General features: G+C 46.3%; 1 protein-coding gene across 1 annotated transcript in view; it reads right to left on the bottom strand.

The window, feature by feature from the left end:
- The window catches only part of LOC133355996 (voltage-dependent L-type calcium channel subunit beta-4-like), a 179,262-nt gene that overhangs the window by 137,791 nt on the left and 20,638 nt on the right, over window positions 1-20,833 (bottom strand). The window lies entirely within an intron of this gene.

Raw genomic sequence — 20,833 nt, 5'->3', positions numbered from 1 at the left:
GGTGTGGGCCAGGAGTGGGCATCAAACGCAGGCCATAACACAGTGCGCTAACCACTGCGTTACCGCTCCCCACTATTTCGTCCATGCGCACACAACACACACACACGAGCATCCAGGCTCATGAATATGCCCTCATTATTCAATGTACGTCCAAAGGTGTTGTTATAGAGAGATATTGTTGATGGAAGTAATAATGTCAGCGCTCTCCGCGCCACACAATGAGATGTCACGAGTCTGATCTCGAAATCCGACAGAAACATCATTAGAATTTTAAGCGATTTTTAATGGAACATATTCTAGTTGGGAGCTATCCAAGAGGAATATATGAATACATTAAAGGCTTGCACGTACCTTATATTCGGGACGTCAATATATCGGCCAGGGAGCAAACACGTACGCTTGATTATGCCTCTGAATTTAATTTACATTCGCTGTAAGAAATCGTGAGGCTCGTAAGAGGGACGGATGCACATTGTTAAAGTATGCACAAAACGCGATAGAGTGTTTTGCAGTTGAACGCTCCCATCTCACGAGAAATGGCTTGCTTACTCAACACAGCAGCGTGCAGAACGTGACAATGAATGTTCGATCGCTAACTCCGAGTGGATGTGGTCCGCTGACCTCCCATGATGCGGTTATGCGGTGCCAAATTGATACTCTATATTGTGATATACTTGGAACAATTACACGTTATATAGCCCTTTATCTAGTTACTGCTGGATGAAGTTCTCCCCCGTGCTCATTTCAGTCACGGTAGTTGTTTGACCATACTTCACCACACTCGTCAGAGCAGGTTGGTAAAGGTGGTTGACCCGGGACTGGATTGGTTCACATATATCATTCTCCACCCACGTTACACATTTCTCAGCGAGCTTAATTCTATCAAAAGTGTGAAGCACGCTTCAATAACCAGTGCGAAATAAGTTGAACATGCACACATGTGTACAATCAATGCAACAGTGGTGCCAGATCTCGGTTACAAATACACTGTTGCCACCTGGAACGCAACCGCCAATTCCGGGACAGTCCGGGTCAAATCCACACCGGTGGTGACTGGCAAAACGACCTGCCACTGACGTTAGCCGTCGCCGCAGTGCGCTAACCGCTGCGCCACCACTCCACCCCAAAAAAATGTAAGTTCACGTGTCCATTTTCAACGGCTTAAGGGGGTTTTTTTGCTGCCCAATTTAGTAACAGTGTCTGAAAAATGAAAAACTGTTCCTGTCAACTTTGCTTACAATTTTACCGGTGTTTTGAAGGCACCGCAATATAAGTAATCAAATAGTATTTGCGTCAATCCAGATGCCCTCTCCCTGTTATTAAGAAAGACCTTTTCGTTGCAAAATGTTAGTCCACCACAGAATATATGCTTCTTCTGTAAGGCAATCATACACATGCGACAGTGCATCCATTTGCTGCATACACAGCCACACTATGTATGCACACGCAGACACATACAACCATGACTGCGTATACAACTACAGGGTATTGACATTTGAATCAGACAGACTACTGGGAAAATTGCTTTGCGAGCATACGTGAGACCATACGTGGTGGGTGGTGGTGTGCTCTCCCTGGTGCTGATGATGTTTACACACTGCACCAGGAAGTTACTACTCTGGCTACGTACGGTGCGAAAGAAGTTCAACACACATGCATTTAAAGGCGTCGGACAGACTGAGCCCAGTAAACGTGCACCATTGTTTCCCGTGTGGATCATGTGGATCATGCGGATCATGGCACACTACTGATGCCACGTGTAAACAGAACCTACAAAGACAAAGAAAAATTAAATCCGTATAGCCCTGAACAGAATGTTGGGACAAGTGCTGTTGGCACGCACCTCTGGCTGGGAGGGGGTGGGTGGCCAGCACCACGCCCGGCCGCCTTTGTCTCTCCAGTGACGATGTTCACACACCACACCAGTTACTCGTTTGAGGCTGAGTTGACCTAGGAGAGGCCCAGGACCGGTTCAAATAATCGTCACCGGTGGTGGCCGTGAGCGGGAATCGAACTCGTGTGGCCAGGTTCGTAGCGCAGCGCGCTAACCATTACACCACCGCTCCCCACACACACAAACACGTGCGTCCATAGGTACACACACACGCGCTTGCTGCAGACACACACACAACTTTCAGGGTGCGTACGGCAGTAAACGACTCAAATAATAAACCAATGCTGCGCGAAGAACGCCTTAGACCTGCAACGCATGTGTATGGCACTTAACTCACTACTGTACATGTGAATTAGGATCAATCAGGCGCGTGTGCAGGGAGCGTGCTGTCACAAACACAGCGGGTGCCTTACACAAACACACGCGCGTGCAATCGCTCTGTGCAGTTGCTATGCAACCAACGTGGCCATGACAACTCTCATCACACACCGGAGTTTGAGCGCAAGCCTCCTCCCTTTGCATGTGTGTGTCTCTCGCTTACAGGTCCCAACCAAACATTGCCTGCAGATGTCACGGTGGACGTTAGTGCTTGTATTTTCGTGACTTTGACGTGTTTCAACGAGATGTTTTTTTGTACTTTGTTTTTCCCCCGACCCCCTCCCCCCCCCCCAAAAAAAACTTTTATCCCGGTTGTGCTACTGGCATCATTTCACGAGACACTTCATTTCCTCACCTCCGATGAGTGCGGTTGGCTACGTACGGTGCGAAAGAAGTTCAACATACATACGTGCAAAGCGTACATTGTGTAGCTCTTGCACAGCAGCACAACCCATTGTTTCAGAGAACGGCCTGCGGAAGCATATACCATAGAGCTACCTTTGAGATTCCTACCAAGTGATCTCTCTGGTTCGGAGCATCGAGGCGAGCAGCCTTCCCACCCATTCCGCATATCGGAGCAAAAGATCATCGCATGACGGTCAAACCCGCAATTGTAATTGGCAGAGACAGATTTTTTTTGCCAAATAAAGTGCGGAATCAATTTTCACGTGACGGGTTGTTCGTGCGGTTAATTGGTGACAATACTGTGACCGTCAATTCACTACACCCAATCACGGGCTGCTGGTTGACTTTATGGTTTAAACCCAAGAAATTGAGAAAATAACTTTCGTATCATTTCAGTTTGAATAATAGTATGTAATGGAAGCCAATATTTAACGATTCGCAATGCATTTCCACCGATTAATTAATCATTTTGCATATTTTAATTGCCACAATATGATGCCTTGCGGTACGATAGACCGTTCCCAGGTGTATCATATTATGCTTGTGATTGAAAATTAGTGGGTGTCTGAATGTGATCAGCGTACTGCTTGCCAGTCAGCCAATCCAAGGTTAAATTCCGTTTTACAGTGAGATGCATGCTTCGAATTACAGTGAGAGACAGGAAGAGGAGCAGGTGGCACAGGGAACAATTGCGACTGAGAGGCATCATCCTGACCGTAAGGGGGCTTAGGGAAGACAAAGCACTAGAAAAAGGATGATGGACGCAACGGTTTTTATCTGTTAACTACCTCGCCTGGTATACAGGAGGATCGTGGGTTGGATCCCGACCCTGACACCTCTATATTTGGAGTTTGGATGTCTCTCTTTCCGTGGTCGCGTGGATTATCTCCGGGTCCTGCAGTTTTCCCTCCACATTAAGAGGCATGCTGAAAATCATTTCCGCGTGATAAGCCACTTCGTTGAGCGATCATTTGTGATAGCCAGTTTGCTTTAAAAAAATGAAAAGAGCTATATAGCTCAGTGGGCCTTACCTGGCAAAATAAAAAAATATATACTTTAGTTTCACAAGACCGGTGATAGAATGGCCGTCAAAGGAGAACACACAAGAGATGAGGACCTCCGCAGAGACGGAGTTACGAGAAGACATTATGTATCTGCCGGAGTGGCTTGAATTGCAGTTTCGCAGGCCCTTTTGGGGCGTAAATGGTGTGGAGAGTCATTCATCCAGGAGTGGGCTGACAATGGCCGATGATGATGACGATGACGACCATAATGGTGCTCATTTTGACAGGAAGTTAGCAAAGGTGGTGTTCATTGCAGAGATATTGCTAAACATCCTGTGACATCGTTTTAAAGAGGAGGCCGACATCTGCCCCAGAGTCACAACCGCAAAGATAACTTCAAAAATACACCACATTAAAAAAAATTAAATAAGTCTATGATTACGAAATACTGAAGGTGTAAAAATAACGTAACATATTTGCGCATTTTTTTTTATTAGTGGATCTGATTAAAACAATCATAAAACGTATTAAAGTTAACATATCCGAGTTTGCTTGTGCTGAATCAATACTGCTGGAATTATGCATTCCCAGAAGGCTCTGGGGCAAATGTGTTGCATAAGATTTTTAGTTTTTACGTGGAGACACATATGTATAGAGGCGCATTGTGTGCTTATCTACTTTGTTAACGTATTTACGGTTGATTTAAGCCCAGAAAAAAAAGTACAAAACCATAATTGTTGACTTTGCGTCGTAATCTGTATACATTTTTAGCTGCTGCCTTTGCATAAAAGACAAACTGCTGACAAACATAACGTCCCCTTTTCGCTAACGTTGAAATAATTTTCACTAATGAAAGGAATGAAAATGTTCACAAAATGTAAGTAACACACAATTAGTAGAGGCGGTTCAATCTTGATTTGAAGCTTTGCAAGAAGTGTACTTCAGCAGTTGTTTCTTGCTGTGCTTGTCCTGCCTGATGACGATTGCTTGTGTTGCGATCGAAACGTCGTGATCTATTACATTTCTACCGACGTGACTTTACCAAAAGAGTACACAATTAGTAACCAGAGATAATCTGATCATAAACTAAAGATGGAGTAGAGGAGTAGTGATGCAGGGTCACGACTCCACACCTCCGTTTAGCACGGTTGGCTGCGTACGGTACTAGAGTATAGAATATGCCTTTCGTAACCTTCTCAATTGATACAGCTATCGTGCTGTGACGGTTCCACCTGAAGACGGAAGCTTGTGTTGCCTCCGAAACGTCGTGATTTTTATTTTATTTTTATTTTACTTTTATTAATGTAATTTTTTTACCTACGTGACTTTACCGAAAAAACCTAACAATATGAATATTTGCAGTCACGAAAGCTTCAAATCTAGAATTTCGTAACCTTGTTACAGAAGTGGAATTGTAGTGGTTACAACGCGGACATCCCAGCCACGTGGCTGGGATCTCCGACGTGGGGATGTAACGGTGCAGCGCTCTGGACATGCAATCCAGAGGCCGCCGGTTTGATCTCCATGCACGCCAGTAGAAACGATGGGTGCGAGTTTCCTTAAATCCTAAAAAGCCAGCCTCTGTCCACCCAGCAGTGCACCGCAGAGGTTAGATCACAAGATCCACAAAATGTGTGTTCGTGCCAACTTGGAGAGCTGCGGATAGTGAGATGATTCCAGTAAACCACGGATAATTCACGGATTACAAGGAAAGTGAGGAACACAGGAGTAGCGACCGAATTAATCCGATATAAATTTGCGGATTACGAGTACACAAGCGTTTGTAAGACCCAAATGTCGCAAATATGCCGTGTGGGTAAATGTGACGGGATGTTTTTGTTTTCTCTTCGAATTAACAAATGCAAAAGAAAAGCAGATAAAGAAACGCATCTTCAACCACTTCCCTGCAGCTCCGCTCCTGCAGGATTTCCGCGCCAGTGCCGACCACTTCTACGGATCGTGGTCTCCGACTCTGCGAATCGGTTTTCAATTCACCCGCCAAGAATCCACAATGTACAGGGATTCATCGCGGTACGACCTGTCAATCGGCAGGCCGTACGTGGTGGGTTAAAGTTCGTGGGTACTCCCAATTGTGTTAAAGTCATCTGGTCAGGGTGGAAGCGGAGGCCAAACAGACTTTCTGGAGGGGCTCTGCAGAGCTTCCTCCAGCGAACGGCCTTCCACCAACAGTTGCACGAGAAAGAAACTCCAGGGTTGCACCTATTTGCTATCAATAATAAATTAAATAATAGCATACGACGTTTCGATTGCAACACAAGCAATCATCATCAGGTATAATGAAATAGCGACATAAAATCTAACCAGAAAACTATAGACAGACATATAAGCAGACAGATATCACCAATATACATAGGGAGAGCAACACAGGTACAGAGAGGGGTGATCGTCTCTGTGGGGTGGCCTTAAATTAAGATTGAACCCTTACGTTATTAGGAATACCGCCATCCGTCGAGATTTCAGCGGTGCCGTGGATTTCCGCCGCCTACCATGCCAGACAGTCTGCACACGGCCACCCAGTGTTGCACCCAGTGACCCCGCTGAATGTTTTTGGTCTGCACAGCTCACTGGTCACAAACACTCGTGCTGCATACTCTTAGGTTTTTTCGGTAAAGTCACGTAGGTAAAAAATGTAAATTAATAAAAGTAAAATAAAACAAATTAAAAAATTCACGACGTGAATGGTAAAAAAGTGTGCCGTTCCTGGCCCTTCCCCCCTCAACTATTGTATATACGGGGTAGTATTTCTTGTGATCTCTCATTTACTTGATACAGCTGTCGTGGCTGTGACGGTTCCACCTGAAGACGGAGGCTTGTGTTGCTTCCGAAACGTCGTGAATTAATTTGTTTTATTTTACATTTATTAATTTAAATTTTTTACCTACGTGACTTTACCGAAAAAACCTAAGAGTATGAATCCTTGCAGTCACGAAAGCTTCAAATCTAGAACTCGTGCTGCAGCGCAGTCGGCGTTGAGGCTGTCCATGCACACACATTGAGTGTGGCGGCCGTTCGGAGTCGTGGTTTGTCCTTGCGTGTTTCATGGCCAGACGCCGCGTCTCATGGTAATTACGCCTTGCGATGAGGATGCCCACGCGGGCATTGGAATTGATGAGGCTGCTTCAGAATAACTCACTTCGGAATTGATGAGCTTGATGATGATGCTGATGATGAGAAATGTAATTTATGATGACGATGGTAACAATAGATTTTTTGCATGTACGATGATGATGGTGATGACCACAATTATACTCTCTGGTTCTTTCGGTAAAGTCACGTAGATGGAAAAAATAACAAAAGAAAACACGACGTTTCGGTCGCAACACAAGCGTCCGTCTTCAGGTGAGAAAATGATTATTTTCAGATCATTTTGTTACTTTACCGAAAGAATCAGAGAGTATGGATTCCTGCAGTCACGAAAGCTTCAAATCAAGACTGGACCACAATTATATTTTTTAAACATGATTATGCTGAAATGGGCATTAATGTAGATGATGCTTATTGTTATTAATGTTGGCAATGACGGTGTTTAGAAAGTATGACGATGATCAAACGTGAGTTTGAATACATTTTGTTCGTAAGCACATGATATTATTTATGAAGATTTCATTGAGCAGTCGAGCATAGTTTAATGTGGGAGTTAGAAACCTCACGTGGTGCTTGATGAGAAACCCCCATTACAGAACACCCGAACCAGGAGTGGAATGCATCACGGAGTGCGTGCACCGAGGAGATGGAGCCATGAAATTAGCTCGCGTGCAGGCGCTCGGTGAATAATGACACGGCCGGGTCATGAGCGGTGACAGCCGCATAGATAAGGCCTCATTCAGCGGTAGATTGACCATGGCTGCTGCTGCTGCTGCGCACGTATGTACGCTGAACTTCTTTCGCGCCGTACGTAGCCAACCGCGCTTAGCGGAGGTGCGGGGGAAGGACAGCAAACGAAACCAACAAAAATGAAATCCACATAGAAAGGGTAGGACAAATGATTTGCTGTAGCAACGGCCAGAAGAGCCCACCAGCCACTAACACGACCCTGCCGCATACAATGTCCCCAAAACCCACGCTGCGAAGGGAACATATGGGTAAAACTAACAAAAAACGTTCTGCTCTGTAAAGAACAACGGATAAGAATCCGGAAAACCCTGAGCTCGAAGCTGACGCGATGTGCGCGCAGGGTCTGGGAGAGTGTGTAACTCAGCTCACGGGCCAACGTTGGGACCGTTGGGCCAACGGTTGAGTGGCGAAACGATTTGCCTGTCGGATATGATGCGTACCAGGAAACGGCTGCGAGGGCCATCATTTAATTGTACCGATTTTGACGACTACAGAAACATTTAGAATGTGTGTGTGGGGGGCTGAACCGTCAGCAAGGGGGGATCAGCCCCCCTTAGCCCCCCAATGATATGGGGCTGAATGTGAGATTGATAACATATTAGTAACGATAACGTTTTTTTTTTGGGGGGGGGGGGGGGTTAGATTTCGTAAATGTCAATGTGTCGTAAACCCACCTCGACCCGGCACAGCCAATTAGTAGGGTTTTGTCACGTGAACAAAACGTGCCAATGTGTCACGACTTCACCACGCCGGTGTGTTAGAAAGCAAACCCACAACATTTACGATTTGAGTGCAACGTTTCGTTGGCGATTACAACCAGCATCGTCAGGCGATTGCCATAATCGCGTGTTAAATTGATCACGTGTTACTTCAAGAGCTTGAGTTGATCAGTGATTACTGTGAGGGAAGTCCACTGCGAATGGCCTGTACCGAGCTGGACCCTAGGAAGATATTTCACCTCTGTCCTTTCACCTTTGACCTTTGCCACAGATTGCAACATTGTGTGCCTCGCCATGACATATTAAATCCGAGCATTCCACAAACAATGAGGCAATCCGTTTCCTAAACCAAACCCACAACACAGACGAGATTGCGCCTACGCAATACCCACTGATGTGTGTCTCACGATCAAGATGTCATCACGGTCATTATCATTGATGCTACAATATTCTGTGATCACTTCTTTACATTGTTCCACACGTTTTAACTTTGACAAAGTTGAATGTCAACCCCCATGGCCTTGCAATCTAGCTACCACCACACCTCTGGATGAGTCTCTCCCTTGGTCTAATCCTCTGTGCACCACTCCAATGTCTGTCTTGGTATCCTATCTTCTCCATTCCAGGTTGCTTACTCTATTTTGGCATAAAATCCATAACTTCATGCACCTACACTCAACGGCCAGAAGGTTACTGTCTCTTTCGCTTGATTAAAGCCCGACTCTCTGCTAGAATCGTGGCGCTCATTGAGCGGCAGGGCCACTCAGAGGGGTGGGCAACTTCCCATGGACCTCACACAAAAGAGGGCACCACAGCAGGCCTGGTTGATGCTTACGCTCGTGAAATAAGGAGACAGAGTTGGTATCCTGCCCTGGGCCTCCAGCTCGTGACCTCCAGGCACCTCTGGGTGGTCCTGATCAAGGGTCAACTCGCCCACCGTTCTAGTGCAACACCCGGCCGCTGGTCACACTGGTCGCCACTGCTTTACATCAAACGAAGCCACCTGGGGCTTCCAGTAAATGAGACGCAAATTTAGCGGGAAGCCCATCAGCTAAGTGCATTACCCATGACGGCTACACCTGCCACGGGCATTCGGTGTGAGCGAGTGTGACCAACCTATTTCCAGAGTCGGCACTATGACATCGCTTTAGCTATTGACAGGCAAGTTGATGAAAATTATTTTCTCGCTCCGATAAATTAATGTGGCCGGTTATCATTAACATCATCAACAATCTATAGCGATAATTTACAGCCCTTCGTTAATCCACTGCTGGATGAATTCCTCCCCGGGATATCGGAGTTGTTAGACCATACTTCACCATTCTGGTCGGTGCGGGATAGTGAAGAGTTGGCCTGGACCAGTTCATAAACCACACCCGTGGAAGGGAAATCCAACTCGGGTGACTGGGTTCATAGTGCAGTGCGCTAACCACTGCACTGCCGCTTCACCCCTTATCATCGGGCATGTGAAAACATTGACGCGTCGTTTTTTAAAATCGATTCGAATGCTCGTGGTGCGCGTCATTCAATCATGTGTGTAAGAATACATTGTTAAGAAGTTATGCGAGGTATACGCAAATGTTTGTTTGGACTTACAGAGCAAATGACATGGCACAAATGAGAAACGACGCAAGCAAGACGGGAACGATGTAAAAATCCATCAATGAAAATCAATCCTCTTCTTGGTTCTTTCGGTAAAGTCACAGACCTGTTCTCCACCTGAGGACGGCTGCTTGCATTGTGGCCGAAACGTCGTGAGAATTATTTTATTATGTTTAATTATTATTATTTTATTTTCCCATTCTACGTGACTTTACCGAAAGAACCAAGAAGATGAATCCCTGCAGTCACGAAAGCTTTACATGGAAAATCATTACGTTCCCGAATCGACGAGAAAAACCTCGAATCGTGAAAACTCAAAGGGTCACTAGGAGGGGAGGTGAATCATTGCATGTCTAATATCGCCAACATCACCATCATCATCATAATCAGCAGCAACAGCATTGGTGCAGCAAACATCTCCAGCAAAACAAACGTGGAACTTCCACCGCAGGCCCAGGGCTGGCCGAGAGAGATAAGGGCGCCTCAAATGCTCAACAGAGCAGAGGGACACTGACTTTTTTCAAACTCATGGAAGTCAATCGATTTTTTCTTCTTCCTCTTCGGCACACTATGCAGGCTGTCAACAAGCTGTTGTTTGGCAGATGGATGGATGCATGGACTTGAAGCCAAAAAGGAAACAATAAACATTTATCTTTCACGCCATCGGGCATTTATAATTTACTTCCGTTGGAGATGGGACTATGCACACTGCTGCGTGCGTGCGTGCGTGTGCGCGTGCGTGTGCGTGCGTGTGTGTGCGTATGCCTACGGGCATGCGCCTGGGTGTGAGTTGCGTGCGCGCGGGTCAGTGGTGATTCAACAGTTTGCGCTCCGCACGACCATCCCAACGTGATGCGGGTTCCATTCCCAGCCATGTAGTGTCATGAAGCGGTTAGTGCACTGCGTCATGAACCATTGTGTCCTCGGTTCAATTCCTGACCATAGATGAGTTATGTCTGGGCCCTCTTCTCCACCTCACCGAGGTCAACTCGCGTCTCAAATGTGCACATTTTAATTGGAATAACAGATAACTGGGTGTGGTGCTGACCACCTATGGTATGCAACAAAACATGGGGGGGGGGAATTTTTTGCGATAACGCAAGAGGTGGCGAACTACATGTAAATGCCTCGTCCTGAGTGGCGTATTAGGGGCCGTCCATAAATGACGTCACGCATCTAGGGGGGGGGGGGTCAGACATTGGTGACGATGTGTGACGAGGGGGGGTTTGAGAAATGTGACGTCACATCAAAATGCGCAACTTTAATTAAATATAGACAACACGTTCTACTTAATTAAATAGACTTTTTTAATAAATGTTTTCTCCTACAGCATCAGAGTGCAGCACCACATTAAATACGCCCTACAATGACAATAGTTTAAAGCGATTTGAAGCATGTTTTTTTTTAGGGGGGGGGGGGCAGATCTTTGTGACGTCATATGTGAGGGGGGGTTTGACTTTGTGTGCAGGGGGGGGGTCAAAAATCGTCAAAAATCGCGTAACGTCATTTATGGACGGCCCCTTATTATTATGCTATTGTCACACGAAGACAGCAGATTTCCAAGGACAGCAGTAAATAAAAAAGAGAATGATCCTCAAAAAAAAACAGGACAGGTGGGAACCCTACTGACCACACAACTTTCGTAAGCACCGCTGTGACCCCAAACAGCAATTGCTCCGCTACATCCGAAAAAAACCGTAGCTCAATGTTCTGACCACCATTCTCCGCATACGTGCTACATATGCAGAGGCAGATGCACACACGAGGCACGCTTCGTGTGGCACGAGAAGCGTCCCGATCGGCAACAGTGCGCGAAATCGCCGAGGCGATGGCTTCCGGCCGTTTCGCCACAATGTGAATCTGGCCCATTGATGCTTCTTGTCGTGTGCTGGCACCAGTCACGTGCTTATCCAGCATGGGGCACGTGACGGTGATGGCGACGATGTGGACCGCTCTCTAGCCCTGGTGAGGTCCCTTCAGAGTGTGCAGCTCCTTCAGAATCGTTGCAGACTGGGGCTGAACGATTTGGGGAAAATATCTGATTGCGATTTTTCTGACAGATATTGCGATTACACTTTTTTAAATCCTTTATATTAAGTTCACTTGCTTGCTTGCTTGCGCGCTAACGACCGTGCAAATCTTTCGGTCGTTTTTTAACCCACTTCCCGTGATCCAATCGAGCTGACATTTTGCACACAGACTCGTTGTGCGTGACAATTTATTTTCGTGAAAATTTTTTTCCATAACTTTACACTTTTTAGGAATTTTTTGTTATTTAATTACCAATTGCTTAATGGTGGCAGGCAATCATCTGACCCATAGGTGGCAGCCATCTCAAGCCAGAGGACGAGAGGACTCTAGCCGCCACGCATATAAAGGATTTATAGTAAAAAACTTTGTTTTTTTACGGGTTAATTTTTTTAATGTCAAGCTTCAGTTCAATGTTCACTGTGTAATAGATTTATAACATGTGATGGAGCAGTACCACATGATACCATCAAATATGAACTGCTCTTTTTATTCTAATAAAACGATGATAACTTAAAAGATATGTATTTATTAAAATGTTTTAATTGAAATAGAACAATCAAACATAGAACGATTGTCAAGTTAAATAAATCAAGATGTAATAATAAATTAAACAATTCCAATAAGAAAGTAATATGACTTTTCAAATCGCTGTTTTTATGATTTGCTAATCGCATTGTTTCAAATTACGATTTCGTTTTGAAATCGATTAATCGTTCAGCCCTATTGCAGACCAATACACGTGACCCGCTTTGAGTTTCAGCACCGCCACACATGCGCCAGTGTCACTAGAGTAGACACACTCACACGTTCACTTCATCATCATTGTCATCCTAAACAACGGAGAGATGATGGGCTGAGTTGACCTCTGAACCTCTAATCGGGATTTTATATCGCAAGCTTTGGATTGTGAGCTGTGCCATAAACCCTAGGTCATTAGTTGGATTCCTGGCAAAGCCTGAGATCAGCGGTAACTGATACCCGAACCGGTTTTGGGATCCCCATTCATCAACCCCAACACTGCACCAGCACGGTGAGTCTGACCCATGATGCACACAAACATCGTGAAATAAAATGCGTGCCATTTCATACTGAGCCCTACAGATAATCAATGCGGATACAAAAGCACAGCTCCTATTACCTCCAATACAAATCAATGCACGTGGACAGAAACTAAGCCTGCACACGACTGCCAACTGAAGTCTAAATGCCAAGGCATCTTCCTTTGCCATCACGCGTTGGGCAGAGCTCGTTTTCACTGGCAGCCCGAAGGCAGTGATGTAAATTTCTCATGCGGTTCGTCGGGGGCAGGTGATTCGTCCACAGCAGAACAGCTGTTGACTTCCCACGAAGTGGGACTCGTGTTTATTTACCCTGGAGAGATCGTGACGACGGGATGAGTTGACCCCTGAATTGGGAGTTTTACTCCTGACCATGTGAAGAGCGGTCGTGTGCTCTAAACACAACACGGCGCATCTCTACAATGCGAATTACAGTGCTAACTGGAGAAACCTTGTCAAACCCCAGAGTAGGCTTGTGAGCTGAGTTTAGTATTTGTAATATTGTTATTATTCATAGTAGCTTGCTGCCGTGTCACGTCTTAACGGAACACTGGACCTGCAGAGGTCGCCGGTTCGATTCAATTCTCCCGACGCGGCTGTCATAACGGTGGCACGAGCTTCTGAAATTCGAAATCGCTACACCACAGTTCGCCGATTGGAAGGTGGCGTGTGGTGGGGTGTAGTGTGAGTAACTCCCACTGCTACCAAAACATCTGGCCAATGTGGAAGGGCAGGCCAGTTTCTAAATAATCTCGGGGGGTTTTCAAGAGCCCCTTTAACAAGACATTGCGGGGCTGCAGCGTTGCCATTCCGCACGTAACAGTTCTACGCGTGCTCAGTGCTAAATGACCTCTTTCTAATTATTAATGACGAAGGGTTACAACGCAAAAAAAATACCGTTGTGATCATTGCAGCGACTTTCCAATTTACTATATGGGACCATGAATACAAAAGGCTGCATGAAGAGCGATGTTGGGTGTCGTGGGGCAGGAGAGGGCTTGAGATGGGTTATTGATTGACTGTGTGGGAGAAATGTATTGCTCCAGTGGTTTTTTGTTGTTGCCTGCAGCCACAGCGCCAGCGTTTGATGCAGCTGCTGTTTCGGGGCTTTGACTAAACCACTAAAGCGTATACAGTATATTCACAACAAGTGAACTGGCCTAACACCCCAAGGGCAGAGCCCTCGTCCAGAAGGAGTTATCGAGACTCTGTACTGCTCTGGATGAAAGTCAGAATGTCAAAGTGTCCATTCCGTTCAAACAAGCTCTGGGCTGTGGCTCAGTAGTAAAAAAAATATTCGATATTCCTATGGCAAGTACGAATATACCTCTAGGGCGACCACCATTGACTTTCCAAAAAGGTTGCAACTCGTTGAATTGACCCTGGAGGCATGATACAATACTTCTACTACTTTTTATTTTAACCAGGTAAGGCCCACTGGGCTGTATAGTTATTTTTTTCAGAAGCGACCTGGCTATCACAAATGATCGCTCAACGAAGTGGCTTATCATGTGGAAATTTACAGCAGCCAAATACGCGAAATGCGCGTTTCTAAATGCGAAAAAAAAATCCACGCGACCACGAGGAAAACATTCAAACTCCACATAGACAGGCATTAGGGTCGGGATCGAACCCACAACCTCCTCCATACCAGGCGAGGTAGTTAACATATCCTCACCATGGCAACTTTATCTTGGAGACATGATGGGCCGAGTTGATGTTTGTCCAGGATTAAAATCGCAACCTTCGGATGGTGAACTGTGCTGCGAATCTGACCGCATGAGGCCAACGCCGTCGTGAGTGGCGAGTGACATCTGATCCAGCTTTTGCCCTCCTGTCCACCAACCCACAGCAACCACCGTGTGGTCAAACAGACCCAGTTGCCGACACAGCAGTGTAATATTCTTCTTCTTTTGTACGGCTGCTGATCTAGATGCAGAGCAACAACTACAATTTCACATTCACGTGGGCAAGCCAAGTAACCGCGTCAGCAGGAGCAGCGGAGTGTCTCGCCGTGATGTCTCCTTCGTATTTGTGGATCGGGGCATTGCGTCGCTATAAGTTGTAAGGTCTGTTCTGGATGACCACAGTCGCACACTCGTGGAGAGTTTTTTTTTATTTTCCACTTGTGCATCGGGTATCCACATCTGCGAGGGTTTTGTGCGGATGCGATTTAGCATGGTAATGACAAAAAGGACTGTAACCTATTACTACTGCTATCATTGATCTGGGATAAAAGCAGGCAGAGCAGATGATAGTCCATAGCAATGTTGATGTCAGTTGTTCATTATACTCCTGCCATTGGGCAATACCCTACGACCATATTACCCGGAATGCATCCAGTCCTACCAGACCTCTGAAGCTAAGCATGCGTTGAGCCCAAGCAGAGCCTGGCTACGCGACCACCATGTAGAGCATGCCGGGCTACATTGTGAGCGAATGGAAGACAATGCACGGTCGGCTACGTACGTACATATGCGTTTTGAACTTCTTTCGCACCGTACGTAACCAACCGCGCTAATCGGAGGTGCTTGCGGAGCAAAATAAGTTCAGCATACGTACATGCAGCAAAAAAACGCATTGTTGTACTGTACTTTGTGCCACGCTCCCACGTCTACGCTTCCCCTGCCTTCACCAACCCTCAGTGATCAGCGTGGTGAACTATTGTCAATTAACCCCCATGTCCCGCGCAGCGCGGGGAGGTCATCATCCAGCAGTGAATTGCCCAAGAGCTCTCTGTACACGTGCGTGTAGTGTAGCGTGTAGTGTAGCGGTGAGCGCGCTTGCGCTACGAACCCCACGTCCCGAGTTCGATTCACACTCACGGCCAAAACCGGTGACTGTTATCTGAACTGGTTATGGGCCTCCCCTAGGTCGACTCAGTCTCACGCGGTGCCATGCGTAAACATCGCCAATAGGGAGACAAAGGCGGCCAAGCGTGGTGCTGGCCACCCACCCCCTCGTGTGCCATGCCGGCCTTCATAGCTGCTACTCGCTCACAGCACTTGCCCCAAAAGTCTGTTAAGGCTATACGGAGGGAATATTTGCCTTTGTATACGCGTATAACAGTGACAGTATAGGTGTGCCTCCTGTTCTAATTGTGTGAATTAATAGTTCTAAAACTAGCAAGAAAAACAACGCCACGTTGTAAAATGTACATTTCTGTCACGAGGAAAGGCACGTGTGCAGTTTCGTGCCGCATTATAATAGTGCCGGGATAAATATTTGTGCTTGTTTTTGCTTTCTATTCAAATGTCCCCTTTTGTGTGCTCAAACGCTTCAGCTGTGGGCGACTGTGAAAATGGTAATGTGCATTAATAATTGAAGATGCATTTGTAACGAAGATTTTTTTTTTCTTTGCAATAGTTCGTATTAGAGCACATTAAAAATTTAAGCAAAAAAAAATGCGCTTTGGGGCATGCATACTTTACCAATAACAAAGTTTCAACTACTATATTTGTACAGGGTGTCAAGCAAGAGGCATAAGCTGGTTGGCTAGAAAGCGATACAGCGAAGTGTGGACTAATATCTGTCCCTTCTGTGTGGGATACAGTTTTGCCCCCTTGCATGCGTGGGTTTTCTCTGGATACTCCAGTATCCTCCCACATGCATAAAACGTATGCATTGGCTGTTAAGTATCTTAATACATAGAGGACTGCAGAACTTGGCCAATTGCTAGGATCGCCTGTTTGCTTTCCAGCTTGTCTCTGGTTCCTCAGCGATTGTGAGATGCAATTTGTATGAACGACGCGAAATAAAGATTAACTATTATCAATATGAATGTGCTGTACAAGGCAAAGTCTGGATGAGTGGCACTCGACTCAGTGTTCCTGGTCACGTTGACGCAGTCCAACCTTCTTGCAAGGGCCAATAAAATAAAAGACCACTTTGTGGGAATTTGGCAATGGTTATCTCCAATGAAATAACCGCTCCCAGCATGAGAATGTGGAGTTTCCACGATTGGCTGAGGGCAGCTAATAGAGGTGAAACACCCCCCACAACCATCTTGATGATTTTATATTGCTTGAGCATTATTCACTGGCCATTATACCAACGACAATTTTTATAGAACCTTATTCTCTAAACGGTATAATGTTCATTCGGGGTTTAGTGGCATTCAATAACAATGCACCATATTAATCATGACACGAATATAACGAGATTACAGAGATATTGAATTATTGATATATCCCACGTGACTTCATAGAAATACACGGCCATTAATATAGCGCACAACAGGCAATTACAACGTGAATGGTGAGAAGACTCCACATCAATGGAATAGAGCGGCCACTGTCAAGAGAGGTCACTGCAAACGGCAATGGGTACATTGAAGAAAGTCCTACAAACGCCGCCGAGAAATCAGCAGCATTCGCTGATGTTATTTTACTCTGTGTTTCATTTTGTCTCTGGGCACAGGTGGCGATTGGTGATTCGGGTTGTATTCATGGTTGTGATATACAACATGAGTGACGACAAGGCCCGGGCCTCTGCTGCATTTATCTAAGCTTTGAGCACCTGGTGGTTCTGTGTGTGTCAATATCAGAGTTGGGCATTTATGGTGCTGGCAAGATCGACCTCTTGGGAGCCTTAATAGGTGCTTGCTAAGAGTACGAGTCAATTCCTTTTAGTGGTTAAATAAATCCCTTACCTACTTGTTTATGAAAAACAACTGTCAGCCAGTTTCATTGGAAGATAATAAAAACGATAGCAATGCACTTATGTATCCCGTAAAGCCACACTGAGTTGTATAAGACTCGTTTTCAGGTGGGTCAAGCTGCACAGGGTTTTTAATCTAAGGTGTTTTATTAATGAGTGTTTGCACAAGCGGGAGGACAACACTCGATGCCCGTACAGATGGAAACAGGTGGTGATCAGCCCACTTGCTGAACACTGCCTTCTCCTGGCTAACCATCATCCGTCCACTGCCGGATGAAGGCCTCTCCGAGCCATCGCCATCTCTCGCAGCCTTGCGATGTAACGATCCACCTCGCACCTCCACACGAACAGATTTAATTGCTCCATGTCCGCAGTGTACGCACTCTTTTTTTTCCGAGGCTACTATCAAAGGTTTGTTCATGAAGCCATCCAGATATATCAACATAAACATAACTTCAACAGAGAAGATCGATACAAATTGGGCAATCATTGGAAGGATGTTATTAACCAGGTAAAACCTTAAATGCTTTATGGTGTAGCCTTCATATCCGCATCTCCAGTTGCTCTTCAACGGTAAAAATTTCGTCTTTAACCTGTGCCGGCTCTCTAATGCATGTGCTCCTATTCCCGTCTCTTCAGCATAATTACAAACGTACATCTCCCCATGATTTTGACGCACGCTTTGATCTCAGCACAGTTGTCTTGCTATCGCGTGTGGCTGAATCATTATTTGTCGCGAAATCCTTTATCCGGGACCTTTTTGTGGCGCCCTCTGGCTGCATGTACTTTAAGTGATTGCAAATTAGAGATGGCATTGGGCAATGATCAGGCCAAGTTCGCCTCATCCAAGCCAATATCAAACAAAGGGATGGACAGGGTCAGACTAACGGCTGGGACACACAGATAAATGGATGAACAGAGAGACCACCTGACATGTGTAAGAAGCCAAAGACAGACGCACTAACGGCTTGTGATTTTTGTACGGAGCACTAAATGTCGTGCCTATGACCCACTAATTTGGAATGCTTCAGATCTCATCTGATCTCAAAAGCAAAGCGGGGCTGAGCTTAGATAACACTCGGATGGGTGGGCCCTGTCTACAAAAGCCAGGTCCTATAGGCATGCTTAGCAGTAGAGGGCAACGCAGATATATTCATTGTTGTTCTGCATTCCCCCCTCCAAGATGTGTGGGAGGCCCTCATCCAGCAGTGGATTGACAGAACGCGCGTGTGACATGCACATGCACTGTAGAGAATGCAGTATCGCAGAGCACGCGAATGCGACAGCGCGCGTGCGCGTCTGTGCGTGCGTGCGCGCGCGCGCCTTCTGTTCTGTTGCCCAGCGACGGGAGAATTCGCGCACGTTGAAGCCACCGTGACCTTTTTTCTTCTTCTGGGAAACGAAAAGCGACGTAAAAAAAAAAGAGGACCCAACCCACCCCCACGGCGCAGCCACCGCTGCCGCCGCCACTCCAGGGTTCGTTAGGAGAGAAGGGACCCGGATATAGCCACGCGACCCACTTGTCGTGATGATGATGATGCTGATAATAATTAGACATTTTACACTGCAAAGTATTTATCCGAGCCGAGCCATCGGGGGTTTGTTTTCAAGAGGGTCCTGCCGTGGGACGTAAGTCGCCTTATTATTACGAGGAAAGTGAAGTAGCCAGAGAAACCCGCACACACACACACGAAGAGATAAGGGGATGTGCGTATGTTGAACTTCTTTCGCACCGTACGTAGCCTACCTTGCTAATTGGGTCACGCAGAAGCGAGAGAAAATCGCTTGCCGTTACTGCTATACCCGGCCACCTCACAATCCTTGTGGGCTTGAGAGCTTCGCAAATGTACGAGATCCAGCGAGCCCTTTGCTCCCACAGCGCCGGATGCTGGGTGCACAACAGCACCAGGAACACGTGACCAGATCAAGAGGCCATCGTGGCCAGTGTTGTTGATGCCACCACACCTTTAGCATTGGCTCCTCCCTCACGCCAGATCACAATTTTTTTTCTAATAGTTGACGCCTGACCTCCAACGCCTGCTATGTTCGTTTCGTCATCACCTCCGCTTGACTTGGGGCCTTTTCCTTGGTCGCCAAACTTTATCTCCAATGCCTCAACCCAGTCAGCAATTACCAATTACCCCCAGGGGTCACGGCGAGGGCTTTGTGAATTTTGTGAAACACCAACATCAAGGGGTCAACACATATCACGCCCTTTTATGTTGCCGCACCTCACCAATGCTTCCTTTCATTCTGCCAAATCCTACAACCGTGAGAGAGTTGACACCCAGCTCCCGAGGTCTGTTATTACCGCCTCATCGCCACCGCCATCTGGCTTGAGGTCGATGAGATGACCTCTCCGTGCTCCCTTCAATGCCTGTCTCGGTAACCTGAGCTCCTCCCCCCCCCCCCACTCAACCAACCCCCTACCCATCACAATCTCCTCCTCAGAGCTTAATTTCAGCTGGAGTTGTCCAGGGCTGAACTCTGGAAAGTATTTCTGCACATTGCTATGAGAGTGGGGGTCGGAAGGGGTTAACGGAAGGAGCACAGTTGTGGGGGAGCAGGTGGTGGAGTTTGAGATTGGGGGGCGAGGAAAGATGTTCAATTAGGAATTGACCTCTGCTTGTCTTCATGATTACGTCCACAACAATTGCCAGCACGTTCTGTACGCAATCCTTTCCATTGAATTCCTAGAATCCTTGCCATGGTCACCGATACTCAAACGGGAGGACAGACGTATCTCGTTCAAGCATTAATGAACAGCGCAGCACAACAAAAAAGCATCTGCAACGACAACAAATCCATGAAGCTGAACAAACAGGGACAATTAACAAGCCTCCTCTTCGGCACGTGAAATGAGAGTCCAAGGCAAGCGAGCGTACTGCGCGGCACGTACGCCGGCACCGACAAAAAGGTTGACCACATGCAGTGTTTGTCTATTCGAAATATGCAGTTGTCTTAATCTGCACCGATATTGTACTTGACGTGAGATTCACATGGGCCGTTGATTTATATAAGTTTATTATGAAGCTCTGGGCTTAAAACAAAAACATTCCCATTTATTTGGCCGGATGAGGGCTATGGGTAGAGCACTCAACTCACAGGTGGCAGGTTGTAGTTTAAGTTCCGGTCAGGGCTTGAGTCAGCCAACCATCTTTCATGTATGGGTAATTTTACTACCATATTGTTACATTTTTAATTTTTTTTATTACATTTGGTATTTTT

This window comes from Lethenteron reissneri, chromosome 7 (genome assembly GCF_015708825.2).
Source record: "Lethenteron reissneri isolate LAM-NWPU_2019-01 chromosome 7, ASM1570882v1, whole genome shotgun sequence".
Classification (NCBI taxonomy): Eukaryota; Metazoa; Chordata; class Hyperoartia; order Petromyzontiformes; family Petromyzontidae; genus Lethenteron; species Lethenteron reissneri.
The sequence above is the reverse complement of the archived record's forward strand: the minus strand, read 5'-3'. Positions and strand labels throughout refer to the sequence as shown.